At 35.5% G+C, this 24,029-nt stretch overlaps 1 protein-coding gene across 2 annotated transcripts in view; it reads right to left on the reverse strand.

Annotated features, from left to right (window-relative positions):
• LOC139996497 (luciferin 4-monooxygenase) overlaps positions 1 to 23,555 on the reverse strand; it is a 36,536-nt gene extending 12,981 nt beyond the window's left edge. Inside the window, exon 1 of one of the 2 annotated variants that reach the window (XM_072020867.1) lies at positions 23,446 to 23,555. The gene's annotated coding sequence lies outside the window, so the exon portion shown is untranslated. Of the gene's footprint in view, positions 1 to 10,621; positions 10,632 to 23,445 lie in introns of those variants that run through there. The other variant, XM_072020868.1, reaches the window with a different exon arrangement.
• Between the last annotated feature and the right edge of the window lie 474 nt (positions 23,556 to 24,029).

Here is a 24,029-nt window from a genome sequence, read left to right on the forward strand (position 1 = left end):
TGATGGCATTTCCTGAAATCGATTATTTCAGAAGATAGTTGACAGGTTAGTCTGTTAAATATAATTCATCGTTCACTCAAACACATCCACACAAAAGATCCTGTCTAGTTTTGTTCCCATCACTAAAGAATTCTTATTTTGATTCTTATTTTCAACGAATTACAGGATATTTTATTTATCCCTGTGACGAAATTATTTTTACGGATCAAACAATTTTTTTAATTAATTATGCTACTTTACCTATTCATGACAACTATTATTATTCCGTATGATTCCATATGATTAGATTAAATTTATATGTATTATTTATAACAACAAATCTAAGGCTTATTGAACTTTTCGCAGTATATAATAGCGACAAGATTTCAAATTATGTATCGAAGGGATTATATCCGTTAAGTAAATAAGATACATCCATTATCCATTATATAAATAAAAATTATTTAAAGAAGTACAGAAATTATCAAGTGTTGTAAGGTGAATTACTAAATATTTTACAAAACGTTGAAAATGTCGATTTCTTCGTAATGTCATAAGTATATATGCAGCACACGCTGTTGCAGCGAATGTTATTTAGCTAAGAGTAAAATACAAAACTGCGGCGCTTATAATATCAAGTTACCACGCTGAGCAACGGCGAAAAGTCAGATAAATTGGAAGGAAAGCTCGATATCACGACGGAAACGTCTCATTGACAAATTGTTTTCCTTCGGTATCGACTTGGCGTGGTCTATAGGGAACACGAGCGAAAGGCGGAAAAATATTTTTGTTTTCACGTCGTAGAAATGAAACGATACGATTTTACTTTGACACAAGCGGCAAAATCGATTCACTCTACGGAACACAGACTAATAGAACTTAATTACTTTCGCAATTAACGGTTATAAACGATTTACGATTCGGCTAAGTTATGCAGAAATCTACCAATCTTTAAAATTACAAAAAATTAACTATAACTAAATATAAATTAAAAATATATAATAGCTAAATAAATAGAAGATAACTTAAACTTAAACATAGTACGGATACCACAATTTTGTGATCTTTATTTAAATAGTCTCGAGACTCAAGGTGTATTTTCGTCCAGTCGCGGGGTGACGCGGTAGCGTTGAAGCGCGTCAACGGGAGTCGTAAATTCCCGTTATGATTAAACGAATCGACACCACGAGCAGGGCGATCCCCTTATTTCTTATAGGATAATAGGGGTGTTTGGTTTTGAATATAACTGGAATCTACAGTTACATAATCTATATCTATTTACTTAACCAGCCTACAATTACTTGTTGCGTCGACAGATATTGTTTGACTTCGTCGTGTCGGAAAGTACAATAATTGATTGATCCGAAGGTTGATCGATTTGATGGGTAGAGCACCGAGAACTTGACTTTTGATATTTTTCGATATTCGTTGAATTAGCGATTTTATTCGTCAGGGCTTACGATGTGTATGCGGTATGATTTCTAAAAAAAGACTAACTGCTCTAGGATAAATTCCTTGTCCTCTCGGGGAGACGACCCCCACCGCGCTCGGATCACGCCACCGCTCGCGCCGATGATCACGTATGCCGACTTCTTTGTGAAAATAAAGAACGGACCGAAATCGACGTTTCTGGAGCTCGCGGCCGGGCGGCAACCATGCGCTTGTCACGTAAAATAATAAAAAAAAAGAAAAAAGGAAGGAAAAATCGAAGACGTAAAATAAAAGATAAAAAAACTAAAATAAAGAGATAAAAAGACAGAATTTATTTCTTCACACTTGATTTACACTTGACTTCCGAACTCTAGGAGCGACTTTTTAAGACTGACGCTCTTACAATTCCACCTTTAAAAACTGATTTGTTTCTTTCTTTGTCATCCCTCAATATCCCCACTATCCACGCGTTTGTTAGCCGTTCTCGAATATTCGGCGAAAGGACCGTTGGGATATTGAGGGTTCATTGAGCACTTCGCCTCGCCGACATACACTGTCGCCGAGTGCGGCCGCATCTTTATTTCTATCATCAGCCCATCGGTTCCGAAGCGCGGCCCGGTCTCTGATGTAGATGGAGGTGTAGTTGATGTTACACGCTCGTCGATACATTGTATGTTTCGTCGGGAAGATGAGACGATTCGTATATGACGCTGGAGGACTGCAAGAGACAGTTAGAAACACGAACCATATCAAGCCTCGCGACGTAACACAAGGTCAAACTCTTTTTATCACATATTCTACTCATCACGAGGATCACAAGTGTCGAATCTCGATGTAAATCTTCTACATATATATGATACTGACTTTATTTATAATACATTTATACCTCGCAGTCAGATGCAGGGTAAAAATCGTCGTCCGTAGATACCAAAGATACGCCATTCGATATTCCATATTCCATATTTCCCTTTCTTTCTTTCTTTTTGCTTAAGTAACATAGGACTTGCATTTCTACATATTCCAACGTTATACTGTTATGCCGCGGCAAGAGGAAAGGTCCAAGATTCCGGCGAAAAGTAAGCGCTCGAGTTATTTTTCACAAGATCATAAAGACGTTTACCGGTCAGCAGCACGGGGAGAACAGCCCCGAGGCACCGCAATATAGCATTTTTTACCACGTGGCAAAAGGAACCGGTTGAATCAGCTCCTCGAACCCTTATCGATCTGTTATTTCGTCAATTCGAAGAATCGTCAGTTCAAGAAGCGGATGTACTTAACACTGTGTTTTCGCTCCGCCGGTGTATCGTCCATTCGCGTAACAATACGGTTACGCGTTACTTTAGGCGATAAAAATTTAACTGTTCTATGGAGATAATCCGTCCACCCGAATCCGATAAATAAGATGATCCGCTGAATTGTTTAAAATAAGTATTTCAAATAAATATTATTAATCGTAAACTCGATGAAAACTGAAATGAAAATCAATGTCGTAATGATAACAGCTATTTAAATAACAAAAAATTCAAAAATTGCATCCAATCCCTATTCTAAAACCATGCTTGTATACAGGATCCGGCTATAAAAGCAGCTACAATGTGATACATTGTGGAAAAATATAGAATCAATATTTAGGGCAAAATGTAAAGTAAAATTTGTTCGTTCTCGGCTTAGTTTTTGAGAATATCGAGTTTAAAGATTTGTCAAGTATACTGGAACGTTAATTTCAGACTGGATAAGACTAAATAACAGATACGAGATTAAACAACATGTGAAAATAAATAGAAAATGCGTGAAAGGAATAAAATCTTGCATCTTGTGAACAAATTTTAGTCTACATTTTCGATTTATTTGCACCGGTAGATCGACCTTTTGTCGCTTATTTAGTCCTGTCCAGGCCAGAATTATGATAAATTTGCAAACTCGATTTTCTCGAAAACTAAGGGAGGAATGACAAAACGTTATTCTATATTTTTTTATCTTTGCATGTTATTCGGCCGGAACCTTACGTATGTACGCGATGTTTTAACATTGTTTAAACCCTTATTCTACAATATGCATCGAAAAGTTTATAAACTATTCCGTCCGACATTGACTAGTAAGGAGTACAGAAAATTCCAAAGTAATACAAGAATTTGGAACACCCGAATTATCTCACGATGACCTTTTAATTTTTAATCATTCTTGAGACATTCCAATTCATTCACGTAGAGTATCTAGTGTCGTTAATAACAAAATTTACGTTCCTTCAATTCCGATACCTTTTATTTAGCTTCATGCTAATTAATGAAATGCTGTCAGACTGAATACACAAGGTTTGACCCCCATTAACATTTAAGAATGTTTTAATGCACATTTAATTTAACGACAAGGAGCACGCACGTCAGTCTTTCTCGATACCTCTTATAACTTTGCGAATATTTATAATATCGTGCAATATGAATGGACTATCGATTATTCCTCTGCCGAATAAAGCATAGACAATCTATACAAAATATTAATTATTATACTCGCTTATAGCTAACCAATGTCAATGCGGATTAACTATGTCACAGAATCAATCTCTGCAACAGCAGTTAATCTTTAAATCGACATCTTCAGATTCAGCGAATTCCAATTTACATGATCGGTGCAGGATCTACAATTCAAATTGCAGAGTTTCGGTTTAAAACAAGCATAGAGGAGGAACTTGTGAATATTGATAGAAAGCGACGAAACATCTGTATAATTAGTTAATTATCAAGATAATAGCAATTGATGATGGATACGATCAAATAACCATAAAAACATTGCTTATCGGTATTCTCGCTTTCCATTATCATTAATGTGATCCGTAGGTGCTTGCATTTAAAAAAAATTCCATAGCTTATTTGCAGTAAGGAGAACTTTTAAACTATGTTCAATACCGTAAATTGTTGTTACTTGTGTCACAGGAATAAATATAACGTTCGTTATTCGGTATTAATTGGTAAAGTGTACATTAGTTTACTAAAATTATCAAAGTATTTTAGGAATAACCGTGTGTTAAAATTACCGAACAATTTCAAAACTGTTGCCACTGTGTAGCACAGCAGAGTGCTCCTTATCCGAGCACCCATTAGTCGAATACTCAGATACTCCGATGTTTTATTATCCGAACATAATATTTCCTAGCAACGGATGCCTTTTTCCCCTTCAAATATGTACAGGGCGTCTAGAATTTATATGACTCGACTACCGTAGCCTGATTCTCCGCACTCTCGGTTTGGCGAAGGTTGACCCAGACCTTGAAGATCTGGGTCAAAAGGTCAAACTCTTTTATCCTTTTATATGTTTATTTTATAAATTAATTTACTTGTTAATATTTGTATCATATTTGCGCAAAGAACCATGGCAGTTGAACCTTTCTCTCGGAGAATGATATTAAAGTTCCATTGGTTGCGGAATGTTTTTGTTTAGGTGTATGCTAATGATAAAGTTAAATCATTCGCGCGTTATTTCGCGCCTGTTAAACATATTAGTATTCCTTGACAACATACAGGATGCTGCATTTCTCTCTGATATCCTATTGAAAATCCTTCAAATATTCCATCAGTAAAATGATGAAACGCGAAGTAGGAATCCGTTCTTGGAAGTCGGAATGCTGAGAAATCGCTGTTTAGGTTCAGTCGGAGTGGATGCGAGATTGGATTGAAGATCTGTGCACGATATATAGGAAACGCGATTCCCGAATAGTGTGGTCAGAACGGCGTGTAAATTTTTTAGCAAAAATTTGCTTATTGTCGAGTTCAGCGATAAATATGAATGATTATACGTAAGGCGCATGTAAAATTATTTTCCCGTTTTGTACATCTATAGCCCTATGCAGATGTCACGGTAATTAGTTTTTAAGATACGAGAAGTAAAGATAAGAAATATTATTATATTTTTTTTCTTTTTTATAGAAAAAGACAAATTCTGAATGAATAAAGATATAAAAATTGTTCATTTTTTTAAATGGCAGAGATATATTCACTTTCCAGAAATAAATAAATTATGCATCCTACGGTGATTATTATCACACTTGCATGGTTTTAAAGTCTTCTTTGCTATTTTGAGTATCACAACTTTTTGATGTTTGAATAAAAATGTGTATTTATACCTATGGTTTTAAGGTAGTTGGAAAAATTTTTTCTTGTTCTTCTTGTGTGATGTTTGCGTCGTTTGGTATTACAAGGTCGATTAGGTGGGTTTCCTTCTCACTTTTATTTAGAAATATGGTGTCTGGTTTGTTACACGCAATTGTTTTAACATTGTTTTACACGTAACTGATGTGTATTGTTTTGTCACGGCATAATTTGTAGCTTTCGCTTTCAAATAAGTTTTCAGGTTTGTATTTATAGTGCGTAGTGTATGTCTGTGTTAAGTGATTATTGCAAGTTCTTAACGTAAGATTCTTGCCGCTCTATTAATATTACTGTTACGCGTTATATCGTCATTAGCTTGAAATTTAAAATTACATTATCTTTTCTCACAGTTTCTATTACTTCTCTTATAGTTACCTTTCAAACAAAAGTTTTTAACAAAAACAAAAAATATTTCTATCAACGAATTACTGTAATTCTCTTTTAATATAAATTTATGGCAAAGTAGGTAGCAAGTATTTAACAAAATTCCAGAGACAAACAATTTACTGAGCAAGAGAATGATAAAACGTAAAAGGTTTCAACTATAATATTTCATTCATATTTATAATTTCTCCATTATTGTTAAATAATTTATGTATTTTTTGTTCTCTATCAGGCATCTACTGCACAGTCTATTCTTTCATGGAGTTTCAGCATTGGCCATTGCAGAAAATCTAATGTCCTTTGCTATGCAAAACATCTGTTTAACAGTCACTAACTTTTACTGTAAATTACGAGCAAAGGAAGTCAAGTTTTATAGACATAGTAATCAAATCAGAACTTAAAAGCTGATTAATTTAACTCTAAAACTTTCTTTATCCAATTATGACTAGTTTAAGCTAAGAATGTTGGACTAAGTGCCACTAATATGTTAGTATCAAACGATCCATACAGTGTCCGACAAAAATGATGTCTGTTAAGGGAAACTCAATTCCTTTTCATTATGGAGAGCGTAACGCAATCTTTTTTTCTTCCCCATTTTTCTACCATTTGCGGCCATGTAACGAAAAATGTTTTGAACACAGTAGTGGAAATAATAATATTTCACTCTTTCATACAGAAAGAGAGAATTACTACGGCATGTAGAATCATATATTCAGGCACTCTAACAAGTAGGTGATTCAAACTTCTACAAAAAAAAAGCAGAATGCTGTACTGCGAAAGGCGCTGTACAATTTGAACAAATGTTAAAATAACGCACTTTTTGAATTTGTCGTAAAGTCTCCCGCAATTTTATATAAAAAAAACATATGGACTATTCATGTTACTCAGGCAGTGCTTGATCTCGCTATGAAAATAAAGTGTATTCAGAATCTTTTTATCATGATTCGCAGTACACTCGACACACTTTTTTTATTACATGGCCCCAAATGATAGAAAAATTGTGAATCGCGTTACGCGGAGCAGCCTGTATTTCTTACATATAATTAATTTAAATGTAAATTTACGGACTGTATTTTGATCAAAACAGAGTTTGATTCAATTTTTAAAAAGTTATTCTGCTTTAAATAGTGTCCGAATATAAGTGTGATCGACCGTATATAATCCGATTATTAAACCGATAATAAGGATATATTGTATGTTGGTGAAAACTTTATATCAAATTTGCTTGCTTTAATCAAATTTGTTGAATATTTATAACACACTTACAAAGGTTTTACGAGGTTTTTAAAAATATTTATAACATACTCGTAAACAGAAAACAAAATTTACGTCTAGTAATCAGGTAGAAATTGAGGTAATACCATGTATTTGTCTGTTATTGGTGAGCACAAATACTAATTTACATAACCAACTGCAAGAATAACGTGTATATTAAAATGAATATTGCGTTAAAAGTGATGTTAAATTTTGTATGTAAGTGGAATTTTTGTGTACCAAATGAAGAGATAGATGCGAGATTCCTGGTGCAACGCGATGTGATCGAGGCTGCAGGTACATGTTATTGAGTAATTAAAGCGTGTGTCGCGATAATCTTACTAGCAATGTTTCGAATATTCACGCACGGTAACAGTGACCGGAGAAATAGGTGAGAATGTGTTCTCGGAAATCACTGAACTGCCTGACTAGGAGTCGGTGTTCGGGGTTAGTTGCCGGAGGTAGGTTCGCTGCTGGGAGTAGATGGACCGGGGTATGAGAGCGCGTGCCACTCTGATTGTGGCGGCCATACTGGGACACACGAGCCACATACCGACGATTCTTGGTTTCATGCGGCGTGCCTAGACACCCTGAGAATACTTATGACTTGCTGAAGCGGTGCGGCTTCCCGTCTAACTAAGGACGTCGTTTAAAGAACTACTTACTTTTATGTAAAAAGGTATTTACTACCTTTAAACCTAACAATTAACGAATAGTCTCGCTTTGTTCGTTAAAAGGTTTGCTTCACGTAATATGTAATATCAAGTTGAAGATTCAATATCGTCAAAGATTTATATGCTGTCCTGCAGATTACGTATACGTAGCAAGGAAAATGCAAGACAGGCAATTTCCCAAACGATGGATTGATCGCGGTGGAGAATTTCTATGGCCACCACGCTCATCAGATCTAAAGCTGCTAGACTTCTTTCCGTGGTAGACGTTAAAGAACATAGTGTACCGAGGACAACACCGGAGAATACGGAACAACGAATTCATAAAGTATCACTGGTTCGTTAGTAAATTGCATCTTTGTAGCAATGTCAATGGATAATGACAGCAACGTGAACGAAAACGACAGAATGGGATAAAATGAAAAATATCGAGTATAGTAGTATGAATATTTGTCATTTCTTCGGTGGAGTAATTTCGACGAACGCCACGAGTAAAAGGCTCGGGTCGAATAATATTAAGCATCAACTTTTCGTGTGCCGAGATACGAGCACAAAGAAATATTTTCTACGCGTGCATTACAGCGGAAAAATTCAATTTCACTTTTAAAAATTCATCTCGAGACTTCTGTTCGATGCCAGGTTTTTAAAATCTGGTGCGGGTGCGCGGTGCGCGGTTCGTGTGCATTAATTTACGCAACAAAGAGCTTTTATAACATGTTGGGGTGAGTTTAAAGGTTGGAAGAGATCGCATGCAAAAAGCTTCCGTTCTTGTTACATAAGCCGGTTTTAACTAACTTCTCGGTACACTAACTATGCCCTATGTATAAATTTCAGTTCAATCAGAGGGGCGCACACTTCTTCACGTAGCAAACTTTCATTTCAGAAAATGTTTACAGGCGGTTAAATATAAATTTAAATACAAGAAAATCTCGCAGAGCTTCAGCCTGAATGAAATTTGCACAGACAGAAAGCAGGAGTCGCAGTTCCGTTTGCTCGAAATTTTTAATTTTCTTTGCGCTAACGATTGCAGTGAATTGCGTGAAATTTACCAAATATAACTTGCCTACTTGCACACATTTTATCTTCTTTTGCGTAGAAAAATCCTCGGTATGTTTCTATATAAAATACTACATACAATCAAAATTCTTCCTCGTGTGATAAGAAATGCTGAATAAATATTGATCAAAGAATCATTTGTTCCAAAGTTACAGGCGAACGAGCATTATTCGCTTCTACCACAAATGTTTCAAATTGCTATCATATATTTCAGTACGATACAACGTATTCGAATACTATAACATGAGCTCCTTGGAGACCGCCGAGAATACGTACATTCGTAAAATTCACGATTGTATTCTACTTCTCAACGGAGCAAGTTTTCTATTTATTGCTTCAATTTGTGTATCGTGTACCGGTAAATTGTAAATCCGTAAATGTATAGATAAATAAATGCTCGTGTAAATATAAGCAAAAATTTATAAATAAGTTTTAAAACTTACAATGGAAACAAGGGATTTCTCGGTTTATATCCGTAGAACATGAACTTTCCGTTTATTCGAGTAATTACGATACTTTTCGTTAGACCGTGATACAATCATTTCTGAGCACTATATTTTGTATATTTTTACATTTGACAATGTAATTTCTTCTGCTTGTAATAGATTATATACGACTATATTATTTTCCGCTCCAATACCCTGTTAACGTTGAAATCGCCACGTTCGCGGAATCGACATTATCGAATTAACGGGAAGATAATTTACAAAGATTTATAAGTTATAAATTGTTGCGTGAATTTACAATATCTTCGTCATTTTTTCATAAAGATTTAACTGTTGTTGGGATCTTCGCGATTAAGGGTAGTCCAAACTTGGGATTAACGCGAAAGTTAAATTATTTTTAATGAAACAAAAATGTGTGTCGTTTATTTGCTTATTCTATCTTACACAGTCGCTATTAACGATCTTTTCAGTCGGTATTATTCCGTCATAAGTTAAAATGAGAAGAAAATTTGTCATTAGATGTCATTAAAAATTTGATAATATTACAGTAATCGTTAAATACCGTGTGTACTATGCTTTTTAGTTTTGGAAACAATTTCTTAAAGATAAAATAACATGAAAGGTGCCACTAATTCTCTTGCTGACATGTCTCCAAGATTTTGCACGCTTCCTGTATTTTGAGGTTAAGCGATCCATGAAAGAGAATTATACAGGACTAAGAGTGGTTAGAAATAAATTATATAGAATGTAACGTAATACGTAATAACGTAAACAGATCATAAAATGTGTATATGTTTGTATCTAAACAACTGAGAAAATGATTAGAATTAGGTAGACGGATACGTTCGTAAATACAAGTAGAAAAGTGAAAATACATGACTTGAATATTGTTTATCTCGAGCATCATTTGTTCCAAATGATTTCGTGTCTTTCGTTTATGGCCTAATATAATTAACGAAGGGTTACATCTTTCCCCAAACGACGTTTTCATGGAAATCGCGAAGGGTGCGACAGAAGACAAGGGAATTACGATACGATAGTAATAGCATCTGACATTCACGGATGTGAAATTTGATTCTCAGAATAGCGGTATTTAGCTTGTTCTTGACGACTTGGCGAGGGTTAAACGGGTAAGGAAAGCGACTTACATAGCATGTTACTGGCAAACTCTGTAATTTGCCTATCCAGGCAAACTGTGCAATTTCGCCGAGAATAATGGCTTATCTGTTGTGCTGCTTTTGCGTATGCGACGATACACTACTTAATTTGCTTCTCCGTAAAGATGACGCGCGCGATGCGATAAGCGTCAGATCAATAACGTACAGTTACATTTCAATGTACTAAAAAATAATAATTAATAATTAAGTGAGATAAGTACATACTGGAAAGAGGGGGAAGAAAGAAGTGATTTATGTGGGGATAGATTTGGGAACCTAGAACACTTAACAAGGGGCTGCAGGGAAACCGAAAGAGGTGTCAGGTTGGAAGATGTAGTGAGCGGAAGACAGGATAGAGGGATTGCGGGATAGCTGGAGAAGCTGCAAAAGAAAAGAAAAGGAGAAGGCAGGATATAAGCAGACCAAAGGGAGTCTTCGTGATCATAAAAGGATGCATTAAGCAGGATAATTATTAGTCGGAGTAATTCGGAGTGTGCAAGGAAAGGAGAGTGAATGATTCGAGATACGCTTTGTAAATATAGATATTTGTAAACCAAGTTCAGTCGTTGCTTGTGAATTTGTATTTTATATGCGCTTAAAAAATGTGCCAACATATACCAAACTATATACTAGTATAATCAATAATCTCAAACAGTTTGTAAAAAGATTCGATATATTATACTGCCTAAATCTAAACTTATTAAGAGAAAACCACGCCATATTGATAAGATAACTGTCCCTGTTTAAAAAACTAAATCTCGTCCTCAGCTTCAACAGCACATCTTCAACGTTTCTCAGGGACAATCGGTATCTTGATCTTAGAATCGCCAGTGACGAAGAGGTCGTTTTGCGATAGATATGCCATTTTAGAAATTGCTGGAAATTCTGCCCCAATTCGAATCGTGTTTTACGAGTAAGTTGATTAATAACTCGGTGAATTGTTCTTGGTCCTTTGACGACAGACGATTGACATTTTTCATTTGACTGGTGTGCAAGTTGGGGAAATTTGCAATTCTATCAGGCGATCCATAGTTTGAGAAGCCCTGCTGTAAGCGAACAGAGCTGCCATTACGGCCGATGTTATATGCGTACTTCTGGGACAGTATGTTTCCGGGATGAAAAATTACCGGCGACATTGAAACGTCTCTGGCAATCGGGCTCAATTGTTCCATCTTCCGGTTCGTATTAACGTAAGGCCGCGACTTAACGGAATTAACGAGATCGTGTCTAGCTCGTAAAGGGCGGCAGAACGCGGCAGAACGCGGGGCGGAAGTGGCGGCGGTACGATGCAAACGCAGCGGCCCGCTTGAAGCACCGTCAGGATTTTGATAACATGTGACTTTATCTGGAATTCCCGAGCGCACAGGTAGCCTGTTTACTTAAGATAATAGCAAAGCGGAGTGGCTGGCTGAACGTAGATGGAAGGCTGGCGAGGGGAAGGCGAAAGGAAATTTCAGCAGGCAATGTCGAGTCTCTGGGAGGAGGGCAGACGAAGAGAAACGAGGAAAGAACGCGGCGAGTCGAATGCTCGGGGAGGGATAGGATCTCGGGCGAGCGGCGATAGAGGAGCAGAGCAGCCGAAGAAGGGAATCCCGAAGAGGAGAGGAACAGTAGCTGGAGGGTTGCTTTGCCGCAGAGACGGAAGCGGCTAAGGATAAAAGCGGAAGAGTGAAATAGAGGGGGTGAGATTCTCTCTCAGCCGGGCTACAAGAACTTCATTTTCCGAGCCATTACGCCCCGTCCCACTGCGCTACCCTGCAAACCCCTTTGCCCCCTTAAATTAATTTATATCGAAATTTTAAATGACATTCATCGGGTCGAACAATAAATAACACTACCAGCCGAGGAAACGTAGTAACGTACAACCACCTTCTCCGACCAGACTTTTTCACACTTTCCACTATCTCCTTTCCAAAAGTCTGAGGAAAATTTTCTCAGCCACTTTCTTCGTACAGTCCGCGAACGGATGATAAACTCCACCAATGTAATTAATGTAAATGCGATCTGACGATACAGCAAGTTATATGCTCCAATTATGTAATATACTGCTATTAATAATTAATGTATTAATATATTTTCTTTTCTTCTTTATTTACTTCCCTCCTTAGGTGCATTTACACTATGTTACACTATGCACGCACTTTCATTTATTCGCTCATTTAGCTTTCCATCGGAGCTAGCTATCCACTTTTTATTGGTTTGTCGTTGCAACGAGGATGTCCATCGCATGTTTTCTTTTTAAGCTTCTTGGTCCTGTTCTGTATCTTCTTTGTAACGTTCTAGCGTGTTATTTGAATAAGAGCCAACTTTTGTTAATAATCGAGAAAGTGGGATCTTAATGCATGAATTCTGTAAAGTACAACGTACGATTAATCGATTGAAATGTTTATAACGTAAAACAAGCGAAAGAGGTAATTAAAATTTATGTAGAATTATATCCTTGAAATTGAATCCTTTAGAAATCATTTGGAAAATGAACGATATTTTTCATGGCATGAAATATTATTAAGTTGTACGTTTTAGCCATAACGTTAAGTAAAATAATGGAAAGAAACGTCTGTGTTCATTCGGTCAGAAGATCGGTAACAGAAACGTATTGCAAATGCAGATACGGTTGAGTAAAATTTTAACAACCTGGCACGGTAATGGTCGCTTTTATAATAATCATCGCGATATTCCACGGAATTGGTCCTTTTCCTCGTGGATGTCGGTTTCCACTTTTAGCTTGAATGAATTCCATCTCTTTCTCTATACCGCTTCTATGTTTCAGTCAAGCAAATTTGCACGATTTGCTGTTTCAATAAACTCGAAATGGAGACCAGTAAAGTTGCACGCGATAGAAATCTTCAATGTTTCTCTCCCGGTTACTTTAAATATGTTATTTCAGATGTTTCAGATATTAATTAAAAGAATACTTTTGCTTATCAGCCAAAAAATTTGGACCTAATTATGCGCTTATTTAAAGGCAAATCGTTGTCTAAAGCAAAGTCTGCCATTTCTATATATCATAATCGTAAATTTATACGTAAGTATTTATATAGGGTGTCTCATTTTGATCTTCCAAACTGTAGCTTATTCAAAAATTCTAATCAAGATGCATTGACACCATTCCATGCACTTTTTAATTCTCTACAAAAAAAGTATTAAAGTACTTGTGTCGAAAAATGATTAGCTTAAAAGATATTTTAACTTTAATCTCGTAAAACTTATCGGATGAAAGACAAGGAAAGACAACGCAGTGCTGTTATGATTACTCGTATTCACTGAATTTTAATGAAATTCATATTGAAGTATCTTTGGAATTAAGCAGCTTCAGATGCAAGTCCTTAATGTCCCTTTGCAGAAAATTAAGAATCGCACTTTAAAATTAGGTTGGCTTTGAGATCAGTTAGACTTTTGGTTTTGAAACAAAACACTTTTCTTCTCATTTTGGAGGAAATCTAATCGATCACTTTCTAAGGATCGCGCTATATATATGTAAGCATCTTACACCATAAAGGCGGATTTCACGCGACGATACGTGTCGTATATCGCAATACGCGTATAACAGATACTGAATATACGTATAGTAACGCATACCAATGGAAGCGTTCGCACGACGATTCTCGACAGATATAGTACCGCGATACTGATTTCCTGTATCCTAAGATCCTCGGCCGCTAGCTATACTTTTCCTATGAAAAGTATCAGCAGACGAAACATTGGAACAAATCGTGTTATTCACACGGCAAATACATGGTACGGTAAAACTAGGTTTATATAAACCTGTCGGGGTTAGGTTGATCCATATGACCAGGTCGTTCGCTTAACACTAGAACTAACACACCAATCAAATTGACTGATTTTACAATTTTATTTTAGAATTTCTACTTCATATCATATTTTTTCCACAATGATGTAATGACTTTTGCAACGATAACTAAAAGAATAATACAATGAATTTTATTTTGTTTCTTATGTATTCAAACTCAAAATAATTTTGTATCGAAGCTACTTATACCAACACCAGTCAAATGACTGGTACTTGTCAAAGCCTAAAAGCCCTGCAATCTGTTTATCGAACCCCAATTAACCAGTTTCCTCGTTTTGTACAACTTGCCACACGTTTTTCAAATTTTTACTGCGCAACATTCGATATGATGATATCAGTTATCAGGAAAATTCCAGATCGATCGCTAGAGCGCTAGATGCCAACACTAGAAATACCACATAAGCCAAAATGACTGGTCCTACAATTTTATAAATTTGTCAACTCTCGTTTAGGGATCATGCTCCCAGATGGATCAATAATACCGAAAATGTACTACGTAACATTGAATTCCTTCTGTAAGAAAATAATAAATCAATCACTATAAAAATATTCTATTATTACGTATTTTTTAAAGACCAGTCATTTTCATTGCTTTTGGTAGTAATAGCTTCGTGTTAACTATCGGTGGTTCTAGTGTTAATACGAGTCCGCCTATGATTTTTCGTTCAGTTAGTAGCAGTCCATGTTCGTGCAAGGTGAATCCAGGAGACATTTGCTCTCAAATACGTAACGTTGCAAATTTGTATCGATTACGAAGATGAGAATGCGTCACATAACGCGTGCCAGTACTGTTTACATCTTACTGCGAGACATTCGTACAAGTGGATCGACGCTCAGCGACAGTTCAGATAATAAGAACTCGGCTAAAGTTCAGTTAATCAGACGCTACTAAAATTTCGTTTGTTCAAACAGAGTTCATGTAAATGGAGTTTCATTGTATCGTATCCATCCTTCGGCATCGTTTGTTCCATAAATTCCATGAATGTGCATCTAATTTTGATAGGTGATAAGTTTTAGCGCTGAATCCGTTATTATAAAAAGTTGAACAACAAAAATAGCAAACTATTAAATGCCAGCAAGAAATTATGATATATGTATGTAAAGTAATGGCTCTTAATATTTTAGGCTTCCTTCTTTGCTCTGCATAATTGTCAAGATATGATTTGAGGAAGATATATTTTGCGTCTTAATATATCTTCAACGAAATTTTACCCACTTTTACTAATTCTACTCAATTATTTTCAATTATAATGACATTCGGTGATCTCTTTAACAATTCTAAAGTACTTATTCCTTTCCCAATCTAGTCTCTTACATGTTTTGTTGCATAAACCTGTTGCGTTATCCTGTTGAAACGTTAAATTTTCACGCGTGATTGTAGGTCAGTATCCGCTCATAATAATGTTCTCTTTTCACTCGTTTTTCCTCTTAGTTCATTCGTATAACGTCCAAATAGACGAAACTTTAAACTTGTCCATTCCTCGAAGAATAGATTTTCATCCAAAACGGATGCTTGAGAGGAGAAGTTGCTCTCAACTGAAAAATGATCGAAACAAATGTTCGATACAAGAACAAATGAGATTATATCTCATTCTCAAATGTATCTCATACGCGTATCTTTCACTGTTTCACACGGTGATACACGTATTGTCTCGTGGAACTGTTATATGTTGTACATTAAACCAGTTACTATATGTTCGTATGTAATACAAGGAAATTGCTTAATCATTGCTTCATTATGCGCATGGATAATCGGTGTCGTGTTATATCTGTCAGAATGTACATTTTAACCTTACATTTACTGAAAACCAACATTTTCTTCTTTTAATGTTGCAGATATGGATAAAATGGCAGTCACTTTAATAGCTTCGTTGTTTTGGAGCTATGAGAAACCTTTATTAGCAAAATGTTCGATTTCGAAAAGGTTTTTGATATGGCGGTAATAATTGTTTTTAAATGCACCTGCATTTATTTAAATGCAATTATATATCATAGAGAATTGAGACGTAGTATATTAAAAAATATATAATAAATATTATTACTGTCACATTATAAACCTCTTTATACTAAACAATTTTTGCTAACAAAGTTTCTTCATAACTTCAGCAGCAACGGAGCTGTTCAAGTGCTAACTCTTATTGAATCACCATGTATATTTCTTTTCTGCAGAGTACGATATTGATCTGATATTAATCCAAGATACTCATTTGATATTGAAATCTTAATTTATAATCGTAGTCATCGTTCCTCGTAACGAAACATGTTTCAAGTAACGGGTGAATGATTTAGAGAAGAGTACATTATCTTTTTCGTAAGTGAATACGTTTTTCGATTGAAATATTGTAATTCAAACAATTAAATATTAAGAAATCGAAATTTTCTTATACAAATGTTAGCTACGTTTAGCAGAATTGGCGCTTAAAACGATTGTATTCTACAGTTTCATGAAATGTAAACAGTTGAGAAGTATTCAACCATCGACCTAATGTCAATATTTAGCTGTTGCAAATATTTATCCGCGTCATTTTTATAGTATTATACATATTTAGTTAGCGTATAGTATAACCCCGATATTAAGCACACAAAAGAAGAAAAAGTAGATATGTTATCAGTTTATTCTGAAATTGGAGTAATTGTAGCACGTGTCAACCGATGATATACGGTGAGATTTCCTCATAGAAACTAACCGTCTGGTAATACTTTCAATAATGTTGTTAAACAATTTCGACGAATTGGAAACTTTTCACGTAAAAAAACGATTCCAAGTAAAACAGTGACGAACAATGGAAACGAAATTACAGTTTTGATCGCAGCTACATTGATCCGTCAGTATGCTATCGCGAAATTGGAAGGCAATATGGAATTAGTCGGGCAAGCATCGTATAGTCGCGCATACTCCAAAGGCACAAAATTCATCCACACCGTTGGTCAAAAGTTTTAAAGTTCACTGACAATGCTTTTTATCGTCATTTAAAATTTTGTGAATGTCGATTTAGATAAATCGATCGTCAACATCGACAAAGCAAAGTGTTAACGTACGGTTTGGTATACTCGTAAATTGTATTATTGGGCCATATTTTACGAATGTAGCACTGGCCGGATCAAAGTATATACGTTTCCTAAGAGAAATTTTATGCATATTATTGGAAGATTTGCCCGTTAAATATTCCTCGAAAAATGTGGATCCAACGAGATGTATGTCCTGCACGTTGTGCATTAATGGGGCAAGATACATTGAACGGATTATTTCCAAGTCATTGGATAGGAAGAGGCGATCCTACTAATTTCCCAGCTGAAGGATAAAGTCTGCGCATTAGTTCTAACTACAATGACTAATATTATACAAGATTATAGGGAAGAATGTTGTATCATCGTGCAGTGCAATTTTTTACAAAAATGGATCGGTGCAGTTTTTCTTTGAATAGAACCCTACTACCTTCCTTCGTATCGTTCTTAACAAGGAAGTATCAAAGAATTATTAGTTCAACTAATTACATTACAGACAACTGTAACTATTTTTGAACGTTTACAACAAATACTCAAACATTTGACCGCTACGTTCTAAGCAATTTTTCATTCGTTTTCTGAAATTTCCCATGGCACTGTTCATTTATTCAGCATTCATACTCAAACAGCTCCTTTCAATTCGTTCTTTCGTGTCATCTGCTAGAATACGGGTTTCTATTCACAGTCCATTTTTAAAAAAAGGCCGCAAGAAAATGTGAAAACCCTAACCCATTTTTCTTTACAAGTTGATGTTAAATATGTGTGTCTCCGTATGGCGCGTGCGTTGCAAGCCGGTGCTCCATCCTGCTGATAGTACTCGTATTTCAGATGGTTTCGCGTTTCTGATGGAACATCACGTAGCAAATCGGGTAATGTGAATTCCAGAAAATACGGATATCGTTTAGCATTTAAAGTATTGTGGGGAAAGAAATACGGATCCATAAGGCACGTATTAAGAATTCCATACCACACGTTGATGCATCTTACTTGATTGTTCGTATTTCTTGTAGGACGTGGATTTTCTGTAACACGTCTACTTTAGGGTATGTGCTCGTTGTGTCGATTAAAAATCCCAGTACTAGCAAAAGTATTGATAAAAGTACATTCGTTTGTCCATGGAATTGTTAGCACAAAACGTTCACTTTGCCACTGCCTTGAGAAAAATCGGCAGAACTATATTCTACGAAACTCATCTCCCACATATAAAGTATACTGCATGGAGCAATGATATTGGTCATAAATATCTTATAGATACCTACGTATTCCATTTTTGTTGCAACATGTCGATAAACATTTTTATTAAAATACCTATGCAAGCACCCTAAATTAAACAGTGAATAGCTGAAAATTTCATTCGGATGACTTTATATTTTGAATGCAAACAAATTCATTGTCGTGAAATATTTTGTAATATTGCCAATTGGTACATTAATTTCATTCGTAGAGCAATTATCATATCGTGTATTATCAACAGTATATATAGCGTAACGACTTCGGTCGCTATATCGTATTCAAGTGCATCTATTTCAATTTACCAACAGTACTTTGTTTCACAACTTTGATTAGACTCGCAACTAGCAAAATACAATTTCGAACAAGTAACGACATTTCGTGACAATATCATTATGATAATTGATAATTCATTCACATATTTAGTTTATTTTCCATCGTTCTGTTATATTTTATGTATTTCATATGTTTCTTATCGATTGCTTAAGTAACATTATTTGCTTTTCCACATTAAAACACTTTTCAAACCCTCTACTAACATTCTTTTGTTTTATCAACGTGTTCAAAGCACCTAATTTGTTTTCTTATTGTTTGGACTTTCACCTTTAATTTAGTTAAAAAATTGTATCGATTAGTTATTTAGTTTCGTTTTTATTCCAATTTAAAAATGGAAGAATAAGACGCGCATTTCAGACATATTTTATAATATTATTTTTGAAAAGAAACCCATCGTAAGCACACAAGAAGTTATGTGCCGTATATGGGAATGAAGCGTTGAAAGAAAGGCAGTGTCAATATTGGTTTGCCAAATTTCGTTTTGGTAATTTTTCACTGAAAAATGCTCAACGATCTGGCCGTCCAATTGAAGTTGATGAGACCCATATCAAGGCCATTAACGATTCAGATCCTCATAGCGCAACGCGTGAGATTGCAGAGAAGCTCAATGTATCGCATACATGCATTGAAAAAACTTAAGACAGCTTGGCTATGTGAAGAAACTCGGTTTATGGGTCCCTCATCAGCTTAAGGAAATTCATTTGACGTAACGCATTAACATCTGCGATTCGCTTGTGAAACGCAACGAAATTGATCCATTTCTGAAACGACTGATTACTGGCGACCAAAAGTGGATGGTTTATAACAACGTTAATCGGAAAAAAAATCACAGGTGATGCAAGATGAACCAGTCCAGACGAAGCCAAAGGTTGAGATTCGCCAAAAAAGATTATGCTGTCAGTTTGGTGGGATTATACAGGAATTCTGTACTTTGAACTTTTATCAGGAAACCAAACGATTACAAACGTGTAAGTTCAATGACTCGCCAAACTGAGCGGTGCAGTTCAAGAAAAGCGGCCAGAATTGGCAAATCGTAAAGGTGTTGTTTTCCAGCATGATAATCTTTGGTCACTCGCCAAAAATTATTGGAACTAGACTCGGATGTGTTGTCTCATCCACCATACAGCCCTGATCTTGCGCCTTCGGATTACCATTTATTTCGTTCCATGCAGAACTCCTTAAATCGTAAAATTTTTAATGACGCTGATTGTTACGTCGCGAAGCTTGATATGGATCGTGTTTCTAACCGTCTCTCGCGGTCCTCTAGCGTCATACACGAATCGTCTCATCTTCCCGACGAAACATACAATGTATCGACGAGCGTGTAACATCAACTACACCTCGATCTACATCAAAGACCGGGCCGCGCTTCGGAACCGCTGATGATAGAAATAAAGATGCGGCCGCACTTGTAACATCAACTACACCTCGATCTACATCAAAGACCGGGCCGCGCTTCGGAACCGCTGATGATAGAAATAAAGATGCGGCCGCACTCGGCGACAGTGTATGTCGGCGAGGCGAAGTGCTCAATGAACCCTCAATATCCCAACGGTCCTTTTGCCGAATGTTCGAGAACGGCTAACAAACGCGTGGATAGTGGGGATATTGAGGGATGACAAAGAAAGAAAAAAATCAGTTTTTAAAGGTGGAATTGTAAGAGCGTCAGTCTTAAAAAGTCGCTCCTAGAGTTCGGAAGTCAAGTGTAAATCAAGTGTGAAGAAATAAATTCTGTCTTTTTTTTTATTATTTTTTGTGTTTTTTTTATTATTTTACGTGACAAGCGCATGGTTGCCGCCCGGCCGCGAGTTCCAGAAACGTCGATTCGATCCGTTTTTTAATTACACAAAGAAGTCGGCATACGTGATCATCAGCGCGAGCGGTGGCGTGATCCGAGCGCGGAGGGGGTCGTCTCCCCGAGAGGACAAGAAATTTATCGTAGGGCGGGTTAGTCTTTCTTCAGAAATCATACCGCATACATTTTAAACCCTGGCGAATAAAATCGCGAATTCAACGAATATCGAAAAATATCAAAAGTGAAGTTCTTGGTACTCTACCCATCAAATCGATCAACCGTCGGATCAATCAATTATTGTACTTTCCGACACGACGAAGTCAAACAATTTCTGTCGACGCAATAATTATTGTAGGCTAGTGTAAATAAATATATATATATATTATATAACTGTGGATTCCAGTTATATTAAAAACTAATCACCCCTATGACACAAAACATTACGCATTTGCATCGTGTACTTGAATACGAGTGAAACTATAAAATAATGGATATAGATAATATATAATAATATTATACGAACGTGTATGGTCCATTTATTGAAGTCTGTATACTAAACGGGTATATTTTATTAAATGCTCTTAAACTACAAAAAATAAACACGTAGTACAGCTAATCTAATGAAACACGATATGTTTAAAAGTGTCAAAGATGATGCTGTTTCAAGAAACGCAAATAAAAACTGCCATTATTTCTTACGTAATTGCTTCATTATATATATATATACGTATAATCTATAAGAATGCTGGCAATTTATAATACATGAGAAATAACTATTTAGGCAAATATAACTTTTCAACAATATTGGGAATAAATTTACTTCGCTATTTATTACAACGTAATCCTAAATACAAGAATGTAAAAGTAAAGACAAACACGAGTATGCTAAGAAGTAATAGTTAATAATATACTTAAACATCAATATATAAATATCGTTGTCTGTGTTCAGGAACATAGAATACGTGTTTCTAATATCTTGAATATAAGAACTTTTTAGTAATTATGTAGATATAGGAAATGGAAAAGAGACATATATACATGCTTTTGCGTGTAACATAATGATAAACATGCACTATCTTATTTTTTCAACTGTAGACAAGAGTACGTTTGCCAGTATATGCGGAACGTTTACGATATATGGGGTCAGCGTTTCTCTTGCAAATGCTAAGTTTTTGAATATAAGATTTTTTATAGTAAACACGATAGCAGTTACATCTATGAGAAAAATTGTTCAAAGTGTTGACCTTGGCAACAAATTTCAAGCTCATTGAAATCGGGGAGGTGTACTTTTTCGTCTATAATTACCGTAATTTTCATTATTGCGAAATTTTAGTTTATTCTGTTAATTATCACGTTTGATCTATTATACTATGCTTTACTATATATCTGACAAGAGATGTGATAAAAAATTCGCATAGAAGGTTCGTTGTTATCATTGTTGCGAACCAAGTCAAAGTTTATTGATATATGAATTTTTTGGAAACATTATCGCTTTTAGATAATATTTCCTTTTAAATAATTGTACAAAATCGTTAAAATTAATATAATATAAGTTACAGATGATTGAACACTGGAATATTATCTCAAACTTATTGTCAGTTCAAATAAATCTCGGTATTTTGAAAATTGAACAATTAAAACACGTTCGTCGCCACGTCGCACATATCTATGCGACGCGTATACTTCCGTGGGGGCCCCGTCATCAAAGGATGGTGACGCTCTTCTTGTTCGAGTTAATTAATTAAATATACGATATTATATATAGGATATACAACATAAAAATATTAAAAACACATTATACCATACTTTTTATTAATTATATTAATTTATATATATCCTATATCGTATGGTATTCGTTAAAACATTCCAAACACATTTGGGGTGATTTTGGGTACTTCGAAAAATAGTTACAGACTCCGTCATCGCTACTCTCCTCACTTTCAAATATACTTTCACGCTGTTTACCGAACATTTTGAGGAGGAAAAAATCACTGATGTACATCTCACAAGTATGCTTCTCAACTAAATGAAAGATCTGAGATATCTGCCATGAGATCCCTCGGAATACTCTAGCTTGATAGATATCGCTTTCTTCATTTCAGAAATAAATAATCTTTTCTTTATCGATGAATGAAGGGGATAAAAAATGAATCGAAGGCGATAAACGATGAATTCCTGCTTGTCGCTCTATTTACGTTCTGCGTACCCGGCGGTCGGATTTGGGCCCCGCAGGAAACTTAGCCGAATCACGTTGGGCGACGAACGTGTTAATTAACCGACTAGTTAAATATATTTTACACGGACAAAATAACATATTTAGTATAGGATAATGTATCTGCTTTTGAAAGTTTAAGATTGTGAAGTAGTAATATGTAAAGTGTACTATATTTTATTAATTTATAGTTCATGAACTAATAAAGTAATAATATACTAGTTGTATATATTTAATTATTATCTTTGTTCATTACAAAATTACTAATAATAACTGATAAATTTGCAAAAATTTGATTTTCTGTCACACATTGTTATTTTATTTTTACAATATTAAATTCTAACAACACATTCTACATCTTATTTTAATTAAATGCCATTTATACTGAAACCAGAATAATTATAATTAACGATATTCCAATTAAAATTGATCGTTACTTGATCACGGAATCTAAGATTTCTGTTTCACTAGCATTTAACATGTGACACGTTATAATTTACACAGAGTTATAAAAATTTATTAAAAATATAATTACCACAAATATTTTGTAACAGACGCACTTAATTTTGTCCTTATTCGCCTTCTTATTATGTAAAACGTATGACACTTATCAACTTGGATATAATTTGATAAATGAGAAGCCTGGAAACGTGTCCACTGAGTTTACAACGAGAACTAAACTGTTACGCCACGAGGCTTAGCATAAGTAGTATTTCTAACCATCGCTCGCGGTTCTACGGTGTCGCAGACGGATCGTCTTATCTGCCCGATGAAAAACATACAACGTATGGACGAACGCATATTTATCACCAAAGAGAGAGTTCTACAAACATCGATTTCGGTCCGTTATTTCATACACACAAAGAAGGTGGCAAACGTGATCATCGGCATCAGCGGTGGCATGATCCGAGCGTAGTGAGGGTTGTCTCCCCGAGAAGATAAAGAATTGATCTAAGAGCAATCAGTCCGTTTTGAAAATTCATACTGCATACATCGAGAGCTCTGACGAATAAACTCCCCAAGTCTAACGAATATCGAGAAATATCAAAAGTCGAGTCGAATTTCTGTAACGCATTAACTGTATTCATCGCTAAATAATTTGTGACGCTTTTATTATTA

Source organism: Bombus fervidus, chromosome 18 (assembly GCF_041682495.2).
Source record: "Bombus fervidus isolate BK054 chromosome 18, iyBomFerv1, whole genome shotgun sequence".
Taxonomy (NCBI): Eukaryota; Metazoa; Arthropoda; class Insecta; order Hymenoptera; family Apidae; genus Bombus; species Bombus fervidus.